The sequence below is a fragment of the Pristiophorus japonicus genome, chromosome 5 (genome assembly GCF_044704955.1).
Source record: "Pristiophorus japonicus isolate sPriJap1 chromosome 5, sPriJap1.hap1, whole genome shotgun sequence".
Classification (NCBI taxonomy): domain Eukaryota; kingdom Metazoa; phylum Chordata; class Chondrichthyes; family Pristiophoridae; genus Pristiophorus; species Pristiophorus japonicus.
Window position 1 is genome coordinate 102,672,476 of NC_091981.1, and position 25,002 is coordinate 102,697,477.

A 25,002-nucleotide genomic window follows, 5' to 3' on the forward strand; every position below is an offset into this window, starting at 1 on the left:
TTTTTGATCATTGTAAGTGCTTCACTTTCTTGGTTATTGAATAGTGGCATGTGTTTGTCAAATAAATGTACAGTTGTCTGCATTGCATGAGTGTATGTAAGGCATTTTCTATTAAAATTATTGCACATACCTATGGCTAATCAATGATTTCTATTGGACAACTATTGTATTGGACTCCATAGTAAAAGTTCCATGGTGTTATTTAAGAGAGAAAGTCATTCTTAATTAGAGGTACATAATTGTTTCATTCCTGTTTTTGTTCGTCAATGCAATTTTATTTTGCAAAATTATGAGCAGACTACTTGGGGTACAAAGTATTGTGAAGTTTGGCTTATTCTTTAAGCACAATTAAACAAGTAATTGTGCAGTGAAAAAGAACATTTCTGTACAATTCTGGTTGTGCATCCCCAGTATTGTAATAAAATATGCCTGAATGTTAATATCATCTACTGTTTAATTCACATGTTTGAAATCCTATCTGAATTGTAAATATTACAGCACTTTGTGAGTTTGTGACTTACTCCAACATGTCATAACTTTGACTTGTTACAAGTAATAGCTTTTATACTTGAAAGCACAGAGGTAAGCTATTTAAGCTGAATTTTCTATTTGCTTTGGTGTTCACTGCTATTCTTAAGTCTATTGTACAACTAAAGTCTTACATCTGACAGCATCTGATAACTTTCCAGATATCATACTTGTATTGTAGAAGCAAAACAATTCTTTTAAAAAAAAAGAAAGCCTGTTATTTCATCATGGGTTTTTCTGATCTGAACCCAGATATTTACATACAATTACAGCTGCCCTCTGAGTGACCCCAAGAGTTTACAAGCAGCTACAATTATTTAAATCTGCCTGTTTATACCATTTCTCCACAGGGAGCACTTGTGCAATCACCGAAAAGGAACTGTCGAAGTTAGCAGCTAAACTGTGCTCCAGACGATCCATGAGCAACACAGAAGATCTGATAATAGAGAAAAAGGATTTTAGCATCTGGCCTCTGAACAGACTATTGAACTGGAAGGAGACCTACATCTTGGTCGTGAATTCGTGGCCACTATAGGTGCGCAAGGTTAGGGGCTCCGCAATTCCGGGTTTAGGCATGGGAAGTGCATGTGCCTAAACTCGGAACTTGCGACCTGTCAAGAATCCTCTTGACAGATCGCACGCATCTGAAGGTAAAGGGCCTCCGTGGGCGGAGAGTTGGGCTATTTGCCCAACTTCTGCCCAGCGAACACCCTTGAAATTTCTGCAACTGGAAAAAGCAGGTGCAAGACTTTTAAAGGACAGAAAAATCTATTTTTAAAAATAATTTCAATAGTTAAAATCCGATTAAATAAGGCAAGTTTCTTTTTAGACACGTTAAAATATTTAACTTTATTCCATTTTGATTAATTTTAAATGTGATTTTTAAAAATTTATTTTAAGTGCTTGTGTGTTTTTGGGGTATTCCCATTCATACTTATGGTGAGTTCCTTGTATACGGAAGCACCATAAGTATGAATGGGGAACCCCCTGCTTTGATTGGTTGGGCCAGCTCACATGATCCCACAAACATGTACGAAGTGCTTAGGTTTCTGTGATACATGGGCCTCTACGCAGGCATTCACAGAGACGCCCAGGACCACAAGTCTCTATACCTCCGGACTGTCATGTATGTAACCACAATGTAAATCACTCTATTACTGTATACTCTCAACCTAGATGCACACCTTGACCACAAGAGGTGAACTTGTGGGAGACACTCCTTACCTGATCACACAGGTATAAAAAGGGAGGTCCCACGCAGGGTCATCGTTTTTGGAGTCCTGTGAATAAAGAGTTAAGGTCACAGAGTGACCTTGTCCCCAGAATGTGCCTCATGTGGTTTCATGCTGTAGAGTAAGGACTTTACATTGGCGATGAGAAACGGGAATTCACAGCCCACGAGAATGGCCACCGGTAGCACAGAGGAACAGTACTGTGTTGGGGAAGACTGGGACGATTTTGTTGAGAGGCTTCAGCAAAGCTTTGTTACGAAAGAATGGCTGGGGGATACAGCGGCCGACAAGCGAAGGGCTCATCTTTGGACCAGCTGCGGACCAAAGACTTACGCGCTCATGAAGGACTTAATAGCACCCGAAAAGCTGGCGGACAAAACCTTTGAAGAACTTAGCAAATTGATCGGGGAGCACCTCAAACTGGCGAGTAGCATACATATGTCCCGACACAGATTCTACACCCACCGACGTTGTGAAGGACAGAGCATACCGGACTTCGTAGCGGACCTCCAGCATTTGGCCAGCCTCTGTAAGTTCACAGACGCCTGCACAGGGGAGATGCTAAGGGACTTCTTTATCAAGGGCATCGGTCATGTGGAAATTTTCCGCAAATTAATTGAGACCAAGGATTTGACTTTGGAAGCGGCGGCGTTGATGGCTCAAACTTTCATGGCAGGGGAGGAAGAGACGAAAATAATTTACGCACGCAATTCTGCCTCTAACGCAGCGATGGATCAGGGAGTCAACATCATCAATGCGACTCAGTGCCCTGCAGGCAGGCAGGGGCAGTCCGACACTCCCCAGGCAGCAATAGACCCCAGAGTAGGACTTCAACAGAGGCAATGGCAGGCTGAACGGACATTCACGCCATCACAGTGGACAATGCGGCCCGGGATGGGGCCATTGACACCAACTAATAGGGTACTTAAGAGCAGTCAAAGGGACAGTCAGCGCAGAGTGCCTGGCCATAGTCCCTTTGTTCCCAACAATGGAAACTTTAGCTCATGCTGGAGATGTGGCGGAAAACACTCAACAAGATCTTGCAGATTTCAACAGTTTGTCTGCAGGAACTGCAATCTCAGTGGCCACTGAGCTCGAATGTGCAGGAAGTCTGCTCCAGACTAATATATGAGGCAGATGGACCAGAAGAGGGTTCTTTGAGGCAGGATGACTTTTGGGGCAAATTGATGGACGCCGAGGTTCAGCGGGTCCATGTGGTGAATATTCGCAGTTCATACACCAGAACGCCACCAATGATGATGAGGGTTTTATTAAACGGTATCCCTGTACACATGGAGCTGGACACTGGGGCCAGCCAGTCACTCATGGACATTCAACAATTTGAGAAGCTATGGCCACGTAAAGCCAGTCGACCCAAATTAGCACGTATTGAGACATAATTATGGACTTACACTAAATAAATCATTCCGGTGCTAGGCAGCGCAATGTTGGCTGTCACACACAATGGGTTAGTGAATCGGCTGCCACTCTGGATTGTCCCGGGCAATGGTCCCGCACTGTTGGGGAGGAGCTGGTTAGCTGAGATGAACTGGAAATGGGGGGATGTTCACGCAATGTCATCTGTGGAGCGAATTTCGTGCTCACAAGTCCTACAACAATTTGATTCACTATTCCAATCTGGCATCGGGACTTTCAAAGGCACTAAAGTAGTGATACACATCACACCAGATGCCAGGCTAGTGCACCACAAAGCCAGAGCGGTGCCGTATGTGATGCGGGAAAAGATCGAGAGCGAATTGGACCGGCTGTTGAGAGAGGGCATCATCTCGCCTGTTGAATTCAGCGACTGGGCGAGCCCCATCGTTCCCGTCCTAAAAGCGGATGGCTCTGTCAGGATCTGTGGCGACTACAAGGCCACCATTAATCGGGTGTCCCTACAAGATCAATACCCGCTCCCGAGAACGGAGGACCTCTTCGCCACGCTGGCAAGTGGCAAGCTGTTCACCAAGTTGAACCTCACTTCAGCCTATATGACCCAGGAACTGGCCGACGAATCTAAACTACTGACCACCATCACCACGTACAAGGGACTGTTCGTTTATAACAGGTGCCCGTTTGGCATTCGATCAGCGGCCGTGATTTTTCAACGAAACATGGAAAGCCTGCTTAAATCCATTCCTGGAACGATCGTATTCCAGAACGACATCCTCATCACAGGTCGAGACACCGAGGAACACCTCCACAACCTGGAGGAGGTGCTACGCCGACTGGACCAGGTATGTCTGCGACTCAAGAAGTCTAAATGTGTGTTCTTAGCTCCTGAGGTTGAGTTTCTGGGCAGGAGGGTTGCTGCAGATGGGATTCGGCCCACCGAATCCAAAACAGAGGCGATTCGACAAGCACCCAGGCCCTGCAACACATCGGAGTTGCGTTCATTCCTGGGACTGTTGAATATTTTGGGAACTTTCTGCTGAACTTGAGCACATTGTTGGAGCCGCTACACGTGCTCCTGCGTAAGGGTTGCGATTGGTTTTAGGGGGACTGTCAGAAACGGGCTTTTGATCGGGCGCGAAACCTCCTTTGTTCAAACAAGTTGTTGACCCTGTATGACCCCTGTAAAAAATTGGTTCTGACATGTGATGCATTGTCCTATGGGGTTGGGTGCGTGTTGCAGCAGGGGAATGCTGAGGGTCAACTACAACCTGTGGCTTATGCCTCCAGGTCACTCTCTCAAGCAGAACGGGGATATGGGATGGTCGAGAAGGAAGCGCTTGCATGTGTCTATGGTGTAAAAAAAAATGCATCAGTACCTCTTTGGTCGGAAGTTTGAATTAGAGACGGACCACAAGCCATTAACATCCCTGTTGTCAGACAGCAAGACCATCAATGCCAACGCATCAGCTCGCATACAGCGATGGGCTCTCACGCTGGCTGCTTATGATTATTCCATCCGGCACCCGCCCGGCACTGAAAATTGCGCTGAGGGGGCAGCGGAGCAAAGCGCCGAGATGGTCATGGCTGTCGATGCCTTTGACAGCACAGGCTCCCCCATCACAGCCCGCCAGGTCAAAGTCTGGACAAACAGAGATCCCCTCCTAGACTTGATTAAGAAATGTGTCCTGACTGGGGATTGGGCGCCCATACACAGAGCCCTGAGGAGGTCAGCCCATTCCACAGACGGATGGATGAGCTCTCCATCCAACCGACTGCCTACTATGGGGCAGCCGGGTAGTTATGCCCCAGAAGGGCAGGGAGGCATTCATCAGGGAACTCCACAGTGAGCACCCAGACATTGTGCTGATGAAGGCCATTGCCCGGTCACATGTTTGGTGGCCTGGAATTGATTCAGACTTGGAACACTGTGTTCGTAGGTGCACGACGTGTGCCCAGCTGGGTAATGCCCCCAGGGAGGACCCACTCAGCCCATGGCCCTGGCCCACCAGGCCATGGTCACGTATTCATGTTGACTACGTGGGCCCGTTCATGGGTAAGATGTTCCTTATTGTGGTAGATGCGTACTCGAAATGGATCGAGTGCATCATTCTGAATTCATGCACGTCATCCACCACCGTGGAAAGCCTACATGCGATCTTTGCAACCCATGGCTTGCCGGACATCCTGGTTAGTGATAATGGCCCATGTTTCACAAGCTATGAATTACGAGAGTTTATGTTGGGCAATGGCATCAACCATGTCAGGACTGCGCCGTTCAAGCGGCCTCCAATGGCCAGGCGGAACGTGCAGTCCAAATCATTATGCTCAGGATTCAAGGAACCTCCCTACAATGCCGCCTATCGCGTCTCCTTCTGGCCTATAGATCCCGACTGCACTCGTTCACGGGGGTCCCGCCCGCAGTCCTGCTAATGAAACGGACACTCAAAACTCGGTTGTCCCTCATTCATCCAGTCCTGACCGACATAGTTGAGGGCAAGTGCAAGTAACAAAACGAATACCATGACCGTAATTCGAGGGGGAGATGTATAGAAATAAATGATCCTGTATTCGTCCTCAATCACGCCATGGGGCCAAATGGCTTGAGGGCACTGTAATTGACAAAGAGGGGAATAGGGTCATCGTGGTCAAACTCAACAATGGTCAGATATGCCGTAAGCATCTGGACCAAGTAAAAAAAAAAGGTTCAGCATCGACACGGAGGAACCTGAAGAAGACCATGAGATGGAGCTCACAACACCGCCAGTGAACGAGCAACAAGAGCAATCAGAAGAATGCACAGTCCCTGCGGTCAGCCCGGACAGGCCGGAATCACTACAGGTGACAGACACTCACGTCAGTGTCCAAAAACCAGAGCCCCAACTGCGGCGCTCCACGAGGGAGCGTAGACCACCTGAAAGACTAAACCTATGATCCCAATAAGACTTTGGGCGGAAGGTGATGTCATGTATGTAGCCACAATGTAACACCACTGTATTACTGTATACTCTCAACCTAGATGCACACCTTGACAACAAGGGGAAACTTGTGGGAGACACTCCTTACCTGATCACACAGGTATAAAAAGGGAGGTCCCACGCATGGTCATCGTTTTTGGAGTCCTGTGAATAAAGAGTTAAGATCACAGAGTGACCTTGTCCCCATAATGTGCCTCTTGTGGTTTCATGCTACAGGAAGCCTCCGACCGCAATTTCTGCGCCGATGCGAATATTACTGTCAATGGTACAGAAAGTATACAGAAAACAACAATGATCTGAATGTAACCAGGTACCAAATGGATAACCGTGGCTATCTGGGGAAATCAGGGATAGTATTAAAGCCAAGGAAGTGGCATACAAATTGGCCAGAAATAGCAGCGAACCCGGGGACTGGAAGAAATTTAGAACTCAGCAGAGGAGGACAAAGGGTTTGATTAGGGCAGGGAAAATGGAGTACGAGAAGAAGCTTGCAGGGAACATTAAGGCGGATTGCAAAAGTTTCTATAGGTATGTAAAGAGAAAAAGGTTAGTAAAGACAAATGTAGGTCCCCTGCAGTCAGAATCAGGGGAAGTCATAACGGGGAACAAAGAAATGGTGGACCAATTGAACAAGTACTTTGGTTCGGTATTCACTAAGGAGGACACAACAACCTTCCGGATATAAAAGGGGTCAGAGGGTCTCGTAAGGAGGAGGAACTGAGGGAAATCTTTATTAGTCGGGAAATTGTGTTGGGGAAATTGATGGGATTGAAGGCCGATAAATCCCCAGGGCCTGATGGACTGCATCCCAGAGTACTTAAGGAGGTGGCCTTGGAAATAGCAGATGCTTTGACAGTCATTTTCCAACATTCCATTGACTCTGGATCAGTTCCTATCGAGTGGAGGGTAACCAATGTAACCCCACTTTTTAAAAAAGGAGGCAGAGAGAAAACAGGGAATTATAGACCGGTCAGCCTGACCTCAGTAGTGGGTAAAATGATGGAATCAATTATTAAGGATGTCATAGCAGCGCATTTGGAAAATGGTGACATGATAGGTCCAAGTCAGCATGGATTTGTGAAAGGGAAATCATGCTTGACAAATCTTCTGGAATTTTTTGAGGATGTTTCCAGTAAAGTGGACAAAGGAGAACCAGTTGATGTGGTATATTTGGACTTTCAGAAGGCTTTCGACAAGGTCCCACACAAGAGATTAATGTGCAAAGTTAAAGCACATGGGATTGGGGGTAGTGTGCTGACGTGGATTGAGAACTGGTTGTCAGACAGGAAGCAAAGAGTAGGAGTAAACGGGTACTTTTCAGAATGGCAGGCAGTGACTAGTGGGGTACCGCAAGGTTCTGTGCTGGGGCCCCAGCTGTTTACATTGTACATTAATGATTTAGACGAGGGGATTAAATGTAGTATCTCCAAATTTGCGGATGACACTAAGTTGGGTGGCAGTGTGAGCTGCGAGGAGGATGCTATGAGGCTGCAGAGCAACTTGGATAGGTTAGGTGAGTGGGCAAATGAAGTATAATGTGGATAAATGTGAGGTTATCCACTTTGGTGGTAAAAACAGAGAGATAGACTATTATCTGAATGGTGACAGATTAGGAAAAGGGAAGGTGCAACGAGACTTGGGTGTCATGGTACATCAGTCATTGAAGGTTGGCATGCAGGTACAGCAGGCGGTTAAGAAAGCAAATGGCATGTTGGCCTTCATAGCGAGGGGATTTGAGTACAGGGGCAGGGAGGTGTTGCTACAGTTGTACAGGGCCTTGGTGAGGCCACACCTGGAGTATTGTGTACAGTTTTGATCTCCTAACTTGAGGAAGGACATTCTTGCTATTGAGGGAGTGCAGCGAAGATTCACCAGACTGATTCCCGGGATGGTGGGACTGACCTATCAAGAAAGACTGGATCAACTGGGCTTGTATTCACTGGAGTTCAGAAGAATGAGAGGGGACCTCATAGAAACGTTTAAAATTCTGACGGGTTTAGACAGGTTAGATGCAGGAAGAATGTTCCCAATGTTGGGGAAGTCCAGAACCAGGGGTCACAGTCTGAGGATAAGGGGTAAGCCATTTAGGACCGAGATGAGGAGAAACTTCTTCACCCAGAGAGTGGTGAACCTGTGGAATTCTCTACCACAGAAAGTAGTTGAGGCCAATTCACTAAATATATTCAAAAGGGAGTTCGATGAAGTCCTTACTACTCGGGGGATCAAGGGGTATGGTGAGAAAGCAGGAAGGGGGTACTGAAGTTTCATGTTCAGCCATGAACTCATTGAATGGCGGTGCAGGCTAGAAGGGCTGAATGGCCTGCTCCTGCACCTATTTTCTATGTTTCTATGTTTCTAACTCCCAAAATTCCGATCACATTAACTATGTGAAAGCTCTGTTATATTGGCGGCCAGAGGAGATGGCTGCCATTTTTTTTCAGAAAACCTGCATGAACGGCCGGTGCTCAGGTAAGCAATTTCTAGGCCTGTGTGGCTCAGTAAGGATTCTTCAGTCTGGTTGAAGAGCCACAGGAGCCGAAATTACCCACCGTCGGAAATGAGGTGCACCTACCGTTTTCGATGTGTTCTGTCCGCCCCAATGCATGGGACGGCCTAACCGTTGAAATTAAACACCTCGGGGATTTTTGTCGAACAGGGCGCAAGTAGCCTCGTCGTGGAGTCGGAAGTGGGGGCGGAATGGGTGGAGTGGCCGTCACTAGGGTGGACGGAAGTGGGGCGGGGCAGAGTAGGCGAGGTTGTCAGTCATCAGCGCCGGCGCGTCACAATGTCTCTCCCCTTCAGTTAAAGGGGAGGGCCGCTGAAAACTCTGCAGCCACCTTAGTGGCAAACACTGAGCCACCAGGGAGGGATTCAGCCGGGCCAACGGCCTGGCACCATAATTGTCGGCCCAACCTGGCAGTCAGCTGACAAAAAATATTAACATGGCAGCCGCGGCAGTGCGCCCTCCCCTTTCAGGATGGCCGAGCCGCCATGGCACAGAGAGTGTACCGACAGCTTCAGTCGGGGGCATTGACCCACGGCGGGGCTCCTCCCACGGGGCAATTTTCAAAAGGGGCAATTTTGCAAGGGGGTCCCCGCCAGTTGATAAGGGGTATGCCCGTGCACACTGTAGTGAGAAAACAGGTGGAGCGGTGCCGGACACCACTCCAAAATTCAGGAAGGGAAATTTCCAAAATGGCGACCCGTCGGTGGCCATTCCGCGTTGCTCATGGCTGCTGCTTTCAGTCAGCCAGAGGATTTGTCGGAAGAGGCAATTTCGGCCCCACACTCTTTCTTGCTCTGGTCACAACTTCCAGATTCATTGTAGAGGGCACCAAGCTGAAATGGATCTCTAATTACCATAAGTTGCTGTACGAAAGCCCACGAAAACACTTGGGCAGCTATAAGGGTACTAAACGGTGAGCACCGTTCCTTCGCCACTGACCGCAAAATCCAGGCCAATGTTTCTGTGCAGCACACAGCCAGTTCTGATTGACTTAGCTGAAGATGCAGCAATCTGATGTATCTGGAATACTTTGATAAGGCTGTTATGTATTGTCCAGGTACATTAAATGTATAAGTACAATGGTGTGCCACAGAGGGCGCTGAGGTGGGAGACCTGAAAGTACCTGCAAGACAGACTATAAAAGGCTGCCCACCACACCTGCGAGCCACTCTGGAGTTACACAATAAAGGACTAAGGTCACAGCAGTTAATTCAACACCAGACCGTGTGGAGTCAGTGGTTTGAGTGCTACATACATCACATTGGCGACAAGGACAGGACGAATTTCACGCAACCATGGCTACTCTGGGCTTGTTAAAGAATTTTACGGTGGCCAATGATTGGGAGGCCTTTACGGAAAGGCTCGAGTAATACTTCACAGCAAACGACCTGACGGGGAACACAGACGCACTGAGAGAGAAGCGTAAGGCGATATTGCTGTCCAGTTGTGGCGATGAGGTTTACTGTCTCGTCAGGGATTTTCTGGCACCCGAGAGCGCGAGGGACAAGTCATATGAAGAGTTGATAGCACTCATTCGTGACCAACTGAAACCGAAGGAGAGCATTCTCACGGCCCGGCACAAATTCTACCACCACTGCAGATCTGAGGGCCAGGATGTCACCAAATATGCTGCGGACCTCAGGAGACTCGCAGCACTGTGTGATTTTGGCACACCTTGACGAAGCATTGCGAGACGTTTTTGTTATGGGGATTGGCCATGAGGGTCTCCTTCACAGGCTGCTATCCACTGAACCTACAGTCACCCTGAAGCAAGCCATCACCATCAGCAGAGCATTTATGACCTCGACTTGCAGCACCAAGCAGATGTTCCACACAGTCTCGAACCCGGCAGGATAGCGCCCACTATGGACAAAACTGCAGAACGTGGTTCTGCCCAGGGCAGAGAGCACGGACCCCGGGGCCTTGGAACTCAGAGTCCGCCAAGGAGGGCTAATCGAGCAGCACCATGCTGGCGCTGCGGAGGGAGCCATGGGGCTCACCGGTGCAGGTTTGTGGAGTATACGTGCAATACCTGCCACACGAAAGGCCACCTTCAGCGTATATGCAAAAGAACCTGACTCACCATGTGGCTGAGGAGATGGTAGAAGGTCCATTTTCCAGCGACGAGCAGGCAGAAGAAGATGAGGCGTTTGGACTGTATACGTGTTCCGACAGTTCGGCCCCAGTGATTATGGAGGCCGAGATTAACGGAGTCCCAGTGAGTATGGAAATAGATACTGGATCGCATCCGTCGTTGATGAGTCAGGAAACTTTTGATAAACTGTGGGTCAACCCAGCTGCATGACCCAAGCTGGTCCCGGTCACGGCGAAGCTGTGTACCTACACCAAGGAACTGATATCTGTTCTTGGCAGAGCGGAGGTGCAGGTATCTCACGGGGGCGAGCCGCACGGTTTACCTTTGTGGGTCATTGCAGGCGATGGGCCGACGCTTCTCGGCAGGAGGTCCATGGGAGCTGGGAAGACTTCATTCCTCCACAGACCGCTGTTCCCCAGGTTCCCAAAGAGCAGCGCCGACCGAGCTGGAAGAGAAAGAAGCCGTAAATCTGCAGCCTAAATCCACACACAGACGACAGCAGCCCAGAACACCTGACCTCAAGCAGTCCTGCAGCCTCAGCCTCCACAGACAAGCAGATCCTGGAAGAGCAGTCTTGTAGGTACGGGCCGATCGCTGGGGTGCGGGCCGGCGGGGCGCTGCGGGCGATGAGCGGGAGGTCCATCGATGGCCGACAAATCCGGGGGGCACACACAGAGGAAAAGTCAGGCAGCGGTAGTGGCTACAGTGGTGGCAGCCACGGCGGCCGCAGAAGAGACGGCTAAGGTGGTCGCAGGAGAGGCGGCTATGGCGGCTGCAGGAGGGGCGGCAGTTGCGGGGACAGCGATAAGAGCGGAGGCTACAGCGGCGGTGGAGGCTACGGCGGCGGCTGGTGTGACTCAGGAGAATGTGAGCCAGTGCGGCGGATATGGCAGCAATTACAGAGGCTGCTCTCACAAGGACTATGACTGATCGAGTCCAGGGAGCCACTTCTGCTAGAGTCAAGATAAGTTGCCCTGGGCCGTTTTTCTTCTTTCTTTCTTCTTTGTTCCTTCTGTTCCTTCGCCAGCGAACCCAAGATGGTTGTGAGCCTCGTGGCAACAGAGCTCTGCAGACAAAGGCCAGCAGAGCAACTAAAATGGCGGCACCCAGTGGAAGCCTCGTGGGAACCACAAGATGGCGTCTTAAAAGGGAAATGCACCCGGGAGTCTTAAAAGGGCCTTACACCATTGGCGGTCCCCACAAAGAGACTTTTGTAAGGCAAGAGCGAGTCTAAATGAGCAATGTGAATGTAAGAATTCGGATTTATGATAAGAGTTAATATTTTAATGCTGAATGGTTACTGTGTTTAAAATAATGGATATGAATTACGAAAAGAGTTAATACCACAAGGTACAAGTAAAAGGGTAATGGATCCGTGACTAACGACTAATGGACTAATGCGATTTTCGATTTATGTGATTCATGCAATGGTTCAGCGGCTGCAGATGAGCCGCCAAGGCGACTACTTTCTGAGAACAGAGGCAACGCACCAGTTGCGATACCCTGTCTTAGCATAGCCCATTACCTCGGGCAAAAAGGGGCTGTATACCGCCACCGTACCTTACCCAGAGGAGCTGGGATTAAATAACTGTTCAGTGTACCTGCAACCTTTTGACATAACATCTGTACCACATATTATATGTACCATATAAATGTACAGTCTATGTATACCTGCTTTCTGTTGGAGGTTATGCTCATGTACTTTATCACCCATGTAAGGACTACAAATACCACATGCTTGCACCGGATCGCAAGCATAATCTCTACATGGGGGGGAAGAGGGAAGTGGATGGTCATGGACTCACACTCACAAATCAACCAGGACGAACAAGGGGAGTGAGATGTTATGTATTGTCCAGGTACATTAAATGTATAAGTACAATGGTGCGCAACAGAGGGCGCTGTGGTGGGAGACCTGAAAGTACCTGCAAGACAGAGTATAAAAGGCTGCCCCCAACACCTGAGAGCCACTCTGGAGTTACACAATAAAGGACTAAGGTCACAGCAGTTACTACAACACCAGACCGTGTGGAGTCAGTGGTTTGAGTGCTACATACATCACAAAGGCATTCATGGACCAGGAGCCAAAGTAAGTCAGTGAGCACAGGGGTCAACGGGACTAAGTGTGACTTACAATGCAGGCAACAGAGTTTTGGATGAGCTCCAGTTTACAGAGGCTGGAAAGTGGGAGGCCAGCCAGGACAGCATTGGAATACTCAAGTCTGTAGGTAAGAAAGGCATGAATGAAGGTTTCAGTAGCAGATGGGCTGAGGCAGGGGCGGTGATGGGCAATATTATGAAGGTGGAAGTAGCTAATCTTGGTGATGGAGAGGTTATGGGGTTAGAAGCTCAGGGTCAAATAGGACGATGGGGTTGTGATCAGCCTGGTTCAGCCTCAGACAGTGGCCAGGGAGGGGGATGGAGTCAGTGGCTGGAGAACTGAGTTTGCCCCACATGGGGATATGGGTGGCCTAGGGTAACAAATGGCCTTTTGGCTCTGGGACCTAGGTTCAAATCCAGATTAATCTGATAGGCTATAAGGCTCCTATGTGAAATTAGTTTTGGCAATCTAATATAATCCCATTGACACAGCAACCTTTATTATACTTCTTTCTACCCCGCTTCTTGTAAGGACTCCATTCCGTTCTCCCAGTTTCTCTGTCTCCATCACTGTTCTGACGATGTCACCTTTCACACCAGTTCTTCCAATATGTCTTCCTTTTAATTCAACTGAGGATTGCCCTCTCCCGAACATGTCCATCCCAGTTCCTGCACTTTATTCCTCATCCCTTCCCCTCCCTCCCAGAACCACAATAGAGTTCCCCTTGTCCTCATCGTCCACCCCACCAGCCTCCAAATTCAATGTATCATCTTCCACCATTTCCGCCACCTCCAAAGTGATGCCACCACCAAACACATCTTTCCCTCCTCTCCCCTTTCAGCAATCTGAAGGGACCATTCCCTCTGTGACACCCTTCCATCACCCCCAACACAAGCTCCCCGTCCAATGGCACCTTCCCAAGCAAACGCAGGAGATGCAACACCTGTCCTTTCACCTCCTTCCTTCCCATCGTCCAGGGCCCCAAACACTCCTTCGAGGTGAAACAGTAATCTACTTGTACTTCTTTCAATTTAATAAACTGTATTTGTTGCTCACGATGCAGTCTCCTCTACACTGGGGAGACAAAGCACAGATAGATTGGGTGATCGCTTTGCTCAACACCTTCATTCAGTCTGGAAGTGTGACGCTAAGCTTCCCATTGCTTGCCACTTTAATTTTCCACCCCACACACTCTAACCTTTCTGTCCTCTGCCTCCTACACTGTTCCAATGAAGCTCAATGAAAGCTCAAGGAACAGCATCTCATTTTTTAATTAGGCACTTTACAACCTTCCTAACTCAATACTGAGTTCAACAATTTCAGATCATAACCATTTTATCGGATGATTGTTCATTTAATCTCTCCTGCCTTCCACCCTATCACAGACATTCCCTTTTGTTCTTTACTCCCCTCCCCCCTTTCCCTGCCTGGCACTTGCTTAAAAGCTGTTATGTCTGTAATATTTTCCAGTTCTGGTGAAAGGTCATCGGCCCGAAATGTTAATTGTGTTTCTCTCTCCACAGGTAGTTCCAGCATTTTCTGTTTATATTGGGTGCTCTCAATCTAGTTTTTAGTGGCCATGGACCTACAGCACAAAACTGCCATAATTTAGCATTAATTGGTAATCTCACTCAGATGATTGGTGGCTGATAGGGAAATGCAAAAAGAGTAATACTGTACTGGGTGTTGCATTTTTGAGATTGAGGCAATGACATATTGTTGGGGCAGAATAGAGGAAACGTTACTGTACATCTGGCCATGCTCAATTCTGACACTGCAGGCTGGATTTTCACTGCTCTCCTACCCAAAATCAGGGGGATGGGGTGGGGAGGGGAAAGTGGTAGGAAAGTGGAAAAATCAGATGACAAGGCCTTCTGCCATATTTCCACCCCAACCTCAGTTTACCTTGCCACATCCCCAGCAAAAGGACTACAAGCTGCCCCTTCCATGTCCACCATATGTAAATGGAAGTGGGGCCCATCAACCCACCAGAATTTTGTTGTTACCACTTCTATGTGTAAGTGACTACTGTGCCTAATGTTTCCTTTAAGCTGCACAGCCGCGCAGCACTCTACAGCTCCCGTGCAGGTAGTTCATTGGCTTTTAAATAAGAAAAAACATACATACACAGTATTTTGAATGGGCTGCACAGCCCCTTAAAAGGAATGTGCACCCAAAATAAAATTAAAGGGAACACTGAGTGTGCCCGACTAGAATTGTGGTCTCGGGCTTTTGTAAAATGTGTAATAAAAGAATGTGAAGAAAAAGGGAAAAGGTTATCCTCATTCTTTCCTTAAGGGTATAACATCTCAGCACTTAAGATTTCTGCCTTCTATGCCACAATAGGAATTTTGGCCCATAATTTGCGATCAGTGGCAAAGCGACCCTGATGGCCATTGACCTCGACGAAAGCTGTCCACAGACATGTCACGATCTCTGTGGCGAGAACTTTAGTTTGCTCAAGGTGAAATTGGTTGCACAGGTAATACTGTCAAAAGGAGCACTCCAGCGCACAGCACCAATGATGTCATCCAGCTGTCTAAGCAGCCAATCACATTGAAGAATTCTCACAGATAGCAAACCAGGAAATGAAATGCACTTTAAAAAACTGTTCCAGAGAGTGAAATGAAGGCCGTGACTTTGCTGACCTCGGCGGGTCCGTGATGGGTGACATAGATGGCGGGTCCCAACCCATTACTGGCTCCACCCCGCTGTCTGAAATGAATTTACCTTGATTGGGATTGTTAAACCCGCCAAGCACGTTTCCCAGCCAATTAGAGGAAGCAGGTCTGGTGACATCATTTGATGACGCATCATCAGCCGGTTTCCCTAAAGGGACCAAGTCCAAATTTATTTTGACATTTGTGCTGTCAGCGTTCTACAGCATTGAGATGCTGCAAACACTGACAATCACTGCACAGAAGTGCATGGCTGCACACAAGCTGTCCCATGACTCCCTCCACAGCACGTGGGGAGGTCCTCTTCCTTTGCCATGGGCAGAAGAGACCTCCCCAGGAGATCAACATAGCTTGGTTACACGTTGCAGTGGAGGGCACAATTAGCAATGTGGTCAGGAAGACTTGGGTGCAGATTTCTGTGCACCTGTGGAAGTGGCTCAGTGAGGTCCAGTGAATAGTCAGACATAAAGGGCTCAAATTTCCCCAGGAGTTGCCCCGCCTTTTTTGGAGTAAGTAGCTTTTTATGGAGTAACTTAAAAATCGCAAATTTCCCCATTTAACTTGCTCCAGTGTAAGTCAGTTAGTTAAGTTTTTTTCTAGTTTCGTTTTTCTCTCCAAAAGGGGGCGTGACCAGCCACTTACGCCTCTTTTGGCCATAGAAGCAAATTTGGCCAGCTAAAAGTTACTCCAAACTAACTTTGGCCTGTGTATGTGGCCACTTTTTGTAGGCACAGAAAAACCTTACCTACATTTAAGAAATCAGCACAGGTAGCCAGAGATGGGGGGAGGGGGAGGATGTGAGTTAGAGGATTCTAAAGCACTAAACACCTTCACTACATCAGCACAACATCACAACATTTTCAGCACAACACCTGCACAACATCATCAAAAATAAATGAAAGATAAATCAGCTACTGAAAATAGAGCAGTCCTACCTTGCTGACTGCAGAACGCACAGGCTAGCCCTCCCACCAGGGCTAGGGACGGCAGGCACGCATGACTGTAGGGGTGACGGATTTTTACTTTTTATAGTTGTTCCTAAATGTTGTGTGGTCCTAATGGAACATGATTCAGTTTTAATGCAAAATATCTTTTATTAGATATTTTACAATGCACTTCAACAGCAACAACAGCAAAGAAAGGCTGCATCCATCCCTCACCCACATCTTGGGGAAAGTACACTTCCTCATAGGGTCGGTGATGGTGGCTGGGGGGCGTTGGGGGCCAGGGTTGGGTCTCACCGGTGGCTGGTGCGTGGATTGAAGTGGGACTGGCATTTGAGTATCTGGCCTTTGTGCCCTTATTGCAGCAGCTAGCTCCCTCATGGAATCTGCCATCATTTGCACACACTCTGAAATGCCCGCCTTCAGTTCCCGTCTCAGTGCTGATATTTCTCCCGACAGTGTCGTTACCTCATCACACATCCCACTGACGGTCGCCACGAGTGATCTTGTAAGGGCATTGGTCTCCTCACCCAATGACATAATCTGATTAACATCTGATGAAAGCTGCACCTCAGGAGAGACTGGTTGGCTTCTCCTTCCCTTCGCCATGGGTCTGCCTAGTGGCACCCCTCCAATGCGAGGCGCAGGCTGGGAGAGTGGGGCACTGGGTATTCCAACAGGCATTTCACCACCGCCACTGGGACTCGCAACCGCAGAAGGTGTGAAACCATGGAATGTCGCCACGGAGCTCATGGATGTTTCTGGCAGTGTGATGCCCTGTACTATGGACTAATCCATATCACAATCAGCGTTCTTCCGTGAACACATTTCCATGGACCCCTCCTCCCCCCACCCGCCTTTGTCTGGAGCGCATGCAAATGGATCTTCTGGTGGATCTTCAGGATGTTCAGGATCGTCATCTTCTTCTGCAAAATACAACAGAACAGTCAAAAGGTTAGCAGCACAGGAGGGGGCAGGATGGGTGGCATGAGTAGTCTCACGAGTAGCAGGCCAGTCAGCAGGTTGTTTTGAAGGGCGACGATGCATTTTAATGACTCACCCTCATCCTCGCGTGTGGGTCCACCTTGTGCAGAGCTGATTCTTTTTCTGCCGGTGCGACTCAGCAAGGCAGCAACCCTCTGTTCCAGGGGTGACAGTTGGTGCAGATTTGGCAGCCCTCCTCCTATTCTAAGTCTTTCCCTTTTGTTGTGGGCCAATTTCTTGTGCAAAGATGAAAATATAACTTTTCACACATGGTGCGCTTCTGATGGGTGGGCCATGTACAGATGGTCACATTTACAATTGCAATTCCATTTAAAGATGAAGATATTACTTACACTCACTATTTGACCAATGTCCTGCCATTTCTTTTTGCACTGGCTTCCAGATCTTGCGGTAATCATCCCTGCGGAGTATTCTTCTGCAGCCAGGTTCCATCGTCTTCTCATTTATTTGGGTGGAACTTTTGTGGGACCACTCTTACTGATATCCAGTTCCAGCCATTTGTCCACAATGACAGTGACTAGTTTCTCCACTTCCTCATGGAGGAAATTCTTTGTTCTTGTTGCACGCTCTTGCGTCATTGGTGTATTGGACTTACACTCAGGTAATCTTGAAAACTCACAGTTCTCACCTTTCTTCCACCTATGCAGCACTCCTTTCCACCCCCTCAGCCATCCAAAAATTACTATTCACACCTTACCTTTATATATGGTCCATTGCCAATGCTGCTGAGGCACTGAGGATGCTCTCCCTTTAATTGGCCGATTGCCAAGCTTCCTGCTCCATTGCGCATGTACGCACACTGAAACAGACACGCGTCACCCTGCCAGCACTCGAGGACACGCTGGGCCCAAGCCCCACCCCCCCCGCCGGCTACGTTGAGCAAGCGCGGCCCAAGCTCTGCCCCCCGCAGGTTTCACAGTCACACGCCACAGGACCACAGGGATCGAGGAACGGCCAAATTATCCCGGTAAGTTTTCGGCGCATTTTTTCCTCCACGAAGTCGGCGTACCATTGCTAACTATACCGCTCTAAGTGGCTGGGGAAATTTGGGCCTATAGGAACTCCCCACAATAGTAATGAGTGTGAAAGGAATGGCTTGGGCATTGTAAAGATGCTTTATAGTGTTGGTGTGGGGTGGAGCCAACCTGGCACATCAAGTGACAGCCAGGGTGTACAGCATCAAGTGAAGTAAATCTGGGCATGGTGAGGCCATCCCTGGCCTCATGGACAACAATGTGGTCTGGTACTGATGCCCTGTGTCCTGTGTAGGATCACTTGATTGTGGAGAAGGTTGGTGTTTCTGTTGGTGTTGCTGGTGTGCCTGGTGCTGCTGGTGTTGGAGCTTATCATCGTGGGATTCCGAGGACCAAGGCAAACAAGTATAAAGGGCACCCCTGCTGATGGAATAGATGGCAGGTGAAGTAGAGATGACAGAAGCGATCTGTCAATGGTGAGAGAGGTAATGAGGTCAGACTGGAAGGAGACTTGTGTAAAGACTTACGTGGTGAATTTGTTGTGGAAATGCAGTGAAGAAGGGCATGTGGCTGCAGGAAGATATCTCTGTAAGTTGGGAGCTTTTACTGTACATTTGAAGCTGTCAACTCAGCAGCTGATTCAATGGCCACTGAACTCCCACCTCAGCTGAACATATGTGATCCCCGAGCAGCAAGGACCCCGTGGGCAAGTACATAAAATCAAAAGGTGAGTTCAAAAATATTCTTAATGATGGAAAAGGCGCATGGTGGCAGGTTCATCGCGGGGTCCTGACCCACTGTGGAAAAAAAGGACTTTCTCACCTGACCCGCCACCAATCGCGCCCGCTGACCCCCAGAAAAGCTTGGCCAAAGATTGGGACATACACATGGGGTTAAGGTAGAAGCAAAAATATCATGAACAAATTAAAAAAAAATGTTTTAAATCAGTAATTTTTATCATGATGGAGAAATTTCACATTCCACAAATATAAAATTAGTTTTTCAGGGCCAGAATGGTTGTTTAGCAGTCAATATGCTGTTAAAAGCCCAGATACACCTATTCCAGCAAGGCTTTACATTTAAAGGGGTATTTAACAGTTATATTAGCACAGAAAGCTTACGTTTTTGTCAGATCTACTGATTTCACTGATTGCTAGCTTTGGGCAGCACATGCTGTGATGCAGCAGTGAATGACTGACTACAACTTCAGGATTTCTGCATTTAGCTGCACATGTACTAAATCCTGAAGTTACGGTCAGTTTCAGAGGGGTTATGATGGCAAATGCTGAGAGTTCGCCGTCATTAGCACCAGCAATGTGTGCAAAGGTGACTACAGCTACCTTTATTCCTTCTCTTGATGCTAGTGAGCTGCTTTTGCATTTACTTGCTGTGCTACATGAACTCATGCAGTTTATAGTTGTGTTTTAATAGGAAGGTGGCCTTGTGCTTCAAAGAGAGCTGCCTTCTTTTGCAGTATCCCCTGCAGAAGGACCTCTAATGCCTCTTCCGAAAATGAAGAAGTTTTCCCCACTGCTTAGACGGCATGATTTTTGTTATAAAATTTTACCACGCCTTGTCCTTACAACAACTACTATCCTGCAGTCTTGTCCACATTATAGCCCTTTAAAAGCTGTTGCCTCACTGGGTTTTGTCAGCCAGCCAATCACACTATGGGGCAGCCTCCCAGCACTTGTTTTCTATGCGCAATGAATACAGGAGGAGGAGCTAGTCTCTCCATTCTATATGGCCTGTCCTCTCCACTTCCAATGCAAAATAAGGGTAGCCTGTCTTGTACCTTAACTATCCAGTGTATTAACCGCTCTCCTTTATCATAATATTTTGCTCAATGTAATAGTCACATGACAAAAAGAATATATATTACAAAAATCAGTAGAAGGCAAAATGCTAGAATCTATTATTAGGAATATGGTAACAGGGCACTTAGAAAATCATAAGTGCTGTGTATCTGTAAAGCATGCACTCCCATGTTCCACCACCAGGGAACTCATCCCCTGAAGTCCCAAGGGATCCCAGCATCCCTTGGGAGCACTGTATAAAAGCTGGCCCCCTAAGGCCTGTTTCTCATTCTGGAGTGTCTTATTAAAGACTGAGGTCACTGTTACTTTAACCTCCCTGTGTGCAGCCTCATCTGTGTTAGGAACACAATAACTGGCGACGAGAATACGAATCCAACGCAAAGATGCAGCAAACTGTGGGCATCCTGGAGAAGTTCTCGGAGGGTGAGGACTGGAAAGCCTATATCGAATGGCTAGACCAGTACTTTGTAGCCAACGAGCTGGACGGAGAAGGAAGCGCTGCAAAAAGGAGAACGGTCCTCCTCACAGTCTGCGGGGCATCGACCTACAGCCTCATGAAGAATCTTCTGGCTCCGGTGAAACCCACAGATAAGTTGTATGAGGAGCTGTGTACACTGGTTCGGGAGCATCTTAACCCGAGGGAGAGTGTGCTGATGGCGAGGTATCGGTTCTACATGTGCCAGCGATCTGAAGGTCAGGAAGTGGCGAGCTACATTGCCAAGCTAAGGCGACTTGCAGGACAATATGAGTTTGATGGCTACCTGGAGCAGATGCTCAGAGACTTTTTTGTACTGGGCATTGGCCAGGAGACCATCCTACGAAAACTTTTGACTGTAGAGACACCGACCCTCAGTAAGGCCATTGCGATAGCACAGGCGTTTATGTCCACCAGTGATAACACCAAACAAATCTCTCAGCACACAAGTGCTAGCAATGTTCATAAATTAACTGGAACTGTGTTTGCGAGCAGAAATATACAGGGAAGAACCCACAAGTCTGCAACTGCCAGCAGGCCTCAGGTGACCCAGATGACTTAGAGTCAGCAACAAAGGATGAATGCAAGGCAATTCACACCGTGGAGGCTTCCATTCAGGCTATTCATGCCACTTCAAAGGGTATGTTTGCAAGAGCTGTGGAACAATGGGGCACCTCCAATGAGCTTGCAAACGAGCTGCAAGCTCTGCAAAACCTGCTAACCACCATGTGGCAGAGGAAGATCGCTGGTGGATCAAAGCAATTTTGGGTTAGGGTTAGAGAGAGGAGGCAGATGCTGAAGTACACGGGGCGCACACATTCTCGACAAAATGTCCACCTATAATGGTAAACGTAAAATTGAATGGCTTACCCATAGCCATGGAACCGGACACTGGCGTTAGCCAATCCATCATGAGTAAAAAGATGTTTGAGAGACTGTGGTGCAATAAGGCATTCAGACCAGCCCTGAGCCCCATCCACACGAAACTGAGAATGTACACCAAAGAGCTTATCACTGTCCTGACAGCGCCATGGTCAAGGTCACCTACGAGGGCACGGTGCACGAACTGCCACTCTGGATTGTCCCGGGCGATGGCCCCACACTGCTTCGAAGGAGCTGGCTGGGTAAAATCTGCTGGAACTGGGATGACATCCGAGCGCTATCACATGTCAATGAGGCCTCATGTACCCAGGATCTTAACAAATTTCCTTCCCTTTTTGAGCCAGGCATTGGAAACTTTTCCAGGGCGAAGGTGTGGATCCACTTGGTCCCAGAGGCACGACCCATTCACCACGAGGCGCGAGCGATACCTCACATGATGAGGGAGAGAGTGGAAATCGAGCTGGACAGGCTGCAACGCGAGGGCATCATCTCCCCAGTGGAATTCAGCGAGTGGGCCAGCCCGATTGTTCCGATACTCAAAAATGATGGCACAGTCAGGATTTGCGGCGATTATACCGTAACAATTAATCGTTTCTCGCTACAGGACCAATACCCGCTATCTAAGGCAAATGACCTATTTACGACGCTGGCAGGAGGCAAGACGTTTACCAAGCTCGACTGACTTCGGCCTACATGATGCAGGAGCTGGAGGAGTCTTCGAAGGGCCTCACCTGCATCAACACGCACAAGGGACTGTTCATCTACAACAGATGCCCGTTTGCAATTCGGCCAGCTGCAGCGATCTTCCAGAGAAACATGGAGAGCCTACTCAAGTTGGTGCCACACACGGTGGTCTTTCAGGACAACATATTGGTCATCGGCCTGGATACTGTTGACCATCTACAAAACCTGGAGGAGGACCTCCAGCGACTGCATCGCGTAGGGCTGTGGCTGAAGAGGTCGAAATGTGTCTTCATGGCAACAGAAGTGGAGTTTTTGGGGAGAAAGATGGCGGCGGACGGCATTCGGCCCACAGACGCCAAGACAGAGGCTATCAGGAACACGCCCAGGCCACAGAACCTCACGGAGCTGCGGTCGTTCCTGGGACTCCTCAACTATTTTGGTAACTTCCTACCGGGGTTAAGCACCCTTTTAGAGCCCCTACATGTGTTATTGCGCAAAGGTGAGAACTGGGTATGGGGGGAAAAAAACCAAGTAATTGCTTTTCAGAAAGCCAGGAACATTTTATGCTCCAACAAGTTGCTTGTATTGTATAACCCATGTAAAAGACTTGTGCTTGCATGTGACGCATCATCGTACGGAGTCGGATGTGTATTATAACAAGCTAACGTTGCGGGGAAGTTGCAACCTGTGGCCTATGCTTCCAGGAGCTTGTCAAAGGCCGAGAGGGCCTACAGCATGATTGAGAAAGCAGCATTAGCGTGTGTGTTCAGGGTAAAGAAAATGCATCAGTACCTGTTGGCCTCAAATTTGAACTGGAAACGGATCACAAGCCCCCCCGCACATCCCTGTTCGCTGAAAACAAGGGAATAAATACTAATGCCTCAGCCTGCCTACAAAGGTGGGCACTCGCGCTATCAGCTTATAACTATACCACCTGCCACAGGCCAGGCACTGAGAACTGTGTGGATGCTCTCAGTGGGCTACCATTGCCCACCACGGGGGTGGAAATGGCGCAGCCCGCAGACTTGTTGATGGTCATGGAAGCGTTTGAAAATGATAAATCACCTGTCACGGGCCGCCAGTTTAGGACTTGGACCAGCCAAGATCCCCTGCTGTCCCGAGTAAAAAACTGTGTACTGCATGGGAACTGGGCCAGCATCCCCGTTGAAATGCAAGAGCCAATCAAGCCGTTCCAGCGGCGAAAGGACGAGCTGTCTATTCAGGCAGACTGCCTGTTGTGGGGTAACTGTATAGTGCTACCAAAAAAGGGCAGGGAGACGTTCATCTCGGATCTCCACAGCACACACCCGGTTATGGTAATGATGAAAGCGATAGCCAGATCCCACGTGTGATGGCTCGGTATCGACTCTGACTTAAAGTCCTGTGTACAGCAATGCAGTGTATGTGCTCAGTTGAGCAGCGCGTCCAGAAAGGCACCACTAAGTTTGTGGTCCTGGCCCTCCAGACCCTGGTCGAGAATGCATGTCGACTATGCGGGCCCGTTTCTCGGTAAAATGTTCCTGGTGGTGGTGGATGGTTTTTCAAAATGGATTTAATGTGAAATAATGTCGGGAAGCACCGGCACCGCCACCATTGAAAGCTCGAGGGCCATGTTTGCCACCCACGGCCTTCCTGACATACTGGTCAGTGACAACGGGCCATGTTTCACCAGTGCCGAATTGAAAGAATTCATGACCTGCAATGGGATCAAACATGTCACCTTGTCCCCGTTTAAACCAGCCTCCAATGGGCAGGCAGAGCGGGCAATACAAACCATCAAACAGAGCTTTAAACGAGTCACAGAAGGCTCACTCCAAACCCGCCTGTCCCGAGTACTGCTCAGCTACTGCACGAAACTCCACTCGCTCACAGGGGTGCCCCCGGCTGAGCTGCTCATGAAAAGGACACTTAAAACCAGACTCTCGCTGGTTCACCCCAACCTGCATGATCAGGTAGAGAGCAGGCGGCAGCAACAAAATGTAAACGATGGTCGCGCCACTGTGTCACGGGAAATTGATCTGAATGACCCTGTGTATTTGCTAAACTATGGACATGGTCCCAAGTGGATCGCGGGCACGGTGATAGCTAAAGAAGGGGAACAGGGTGTTTGTAGTCAAACTAGACAATGGACAAATTTGCAGAAAGCACCTGGACCAAACGAGGCTGCTGTTCACAAACTGCCCTGAACAACCCACAGCAGACACCACCTTTTTCGAGCCACAACACACACCCAAAGGATCAACGACACCACGCCGGACTAGGAAATCGAACCCATCACGCCCAACAGCCCAGCAAGGCCAGGCTCACCTAGCAGCCCTGCAGGGCCAACAACACGCCAGCCCAGCGAGGGCACAGCCAACACACCAGAACAGACATTTGTACCAAGGCGGTTCACCAGGGAAAGAAAGGCTCCCGACCACCTCACCTTGTAAATCGTTCTCACTTTGTCTTTGCGGGGGGGGGGGGAAGTGATGTTGTGTATCTGTAAAGCATGCACTCCCATGTTCCACCACCAGGGAGCTCATCCCCTGAAGTCCCAAAGGATCCCAGCATCCCTTGGGAGCACAGTATATAAGCCAGCCCCTAAGGCCTGTTCCTCACTCTGGAGTGTCTTATTGAAGGCTGAGGTCAGTGTTACTTTAACCTCCCTGTGTGCAGCCTCATCTGTGTTAGGAACACAATAATAAGAACAAAAGAAATAGGAGCAGGAG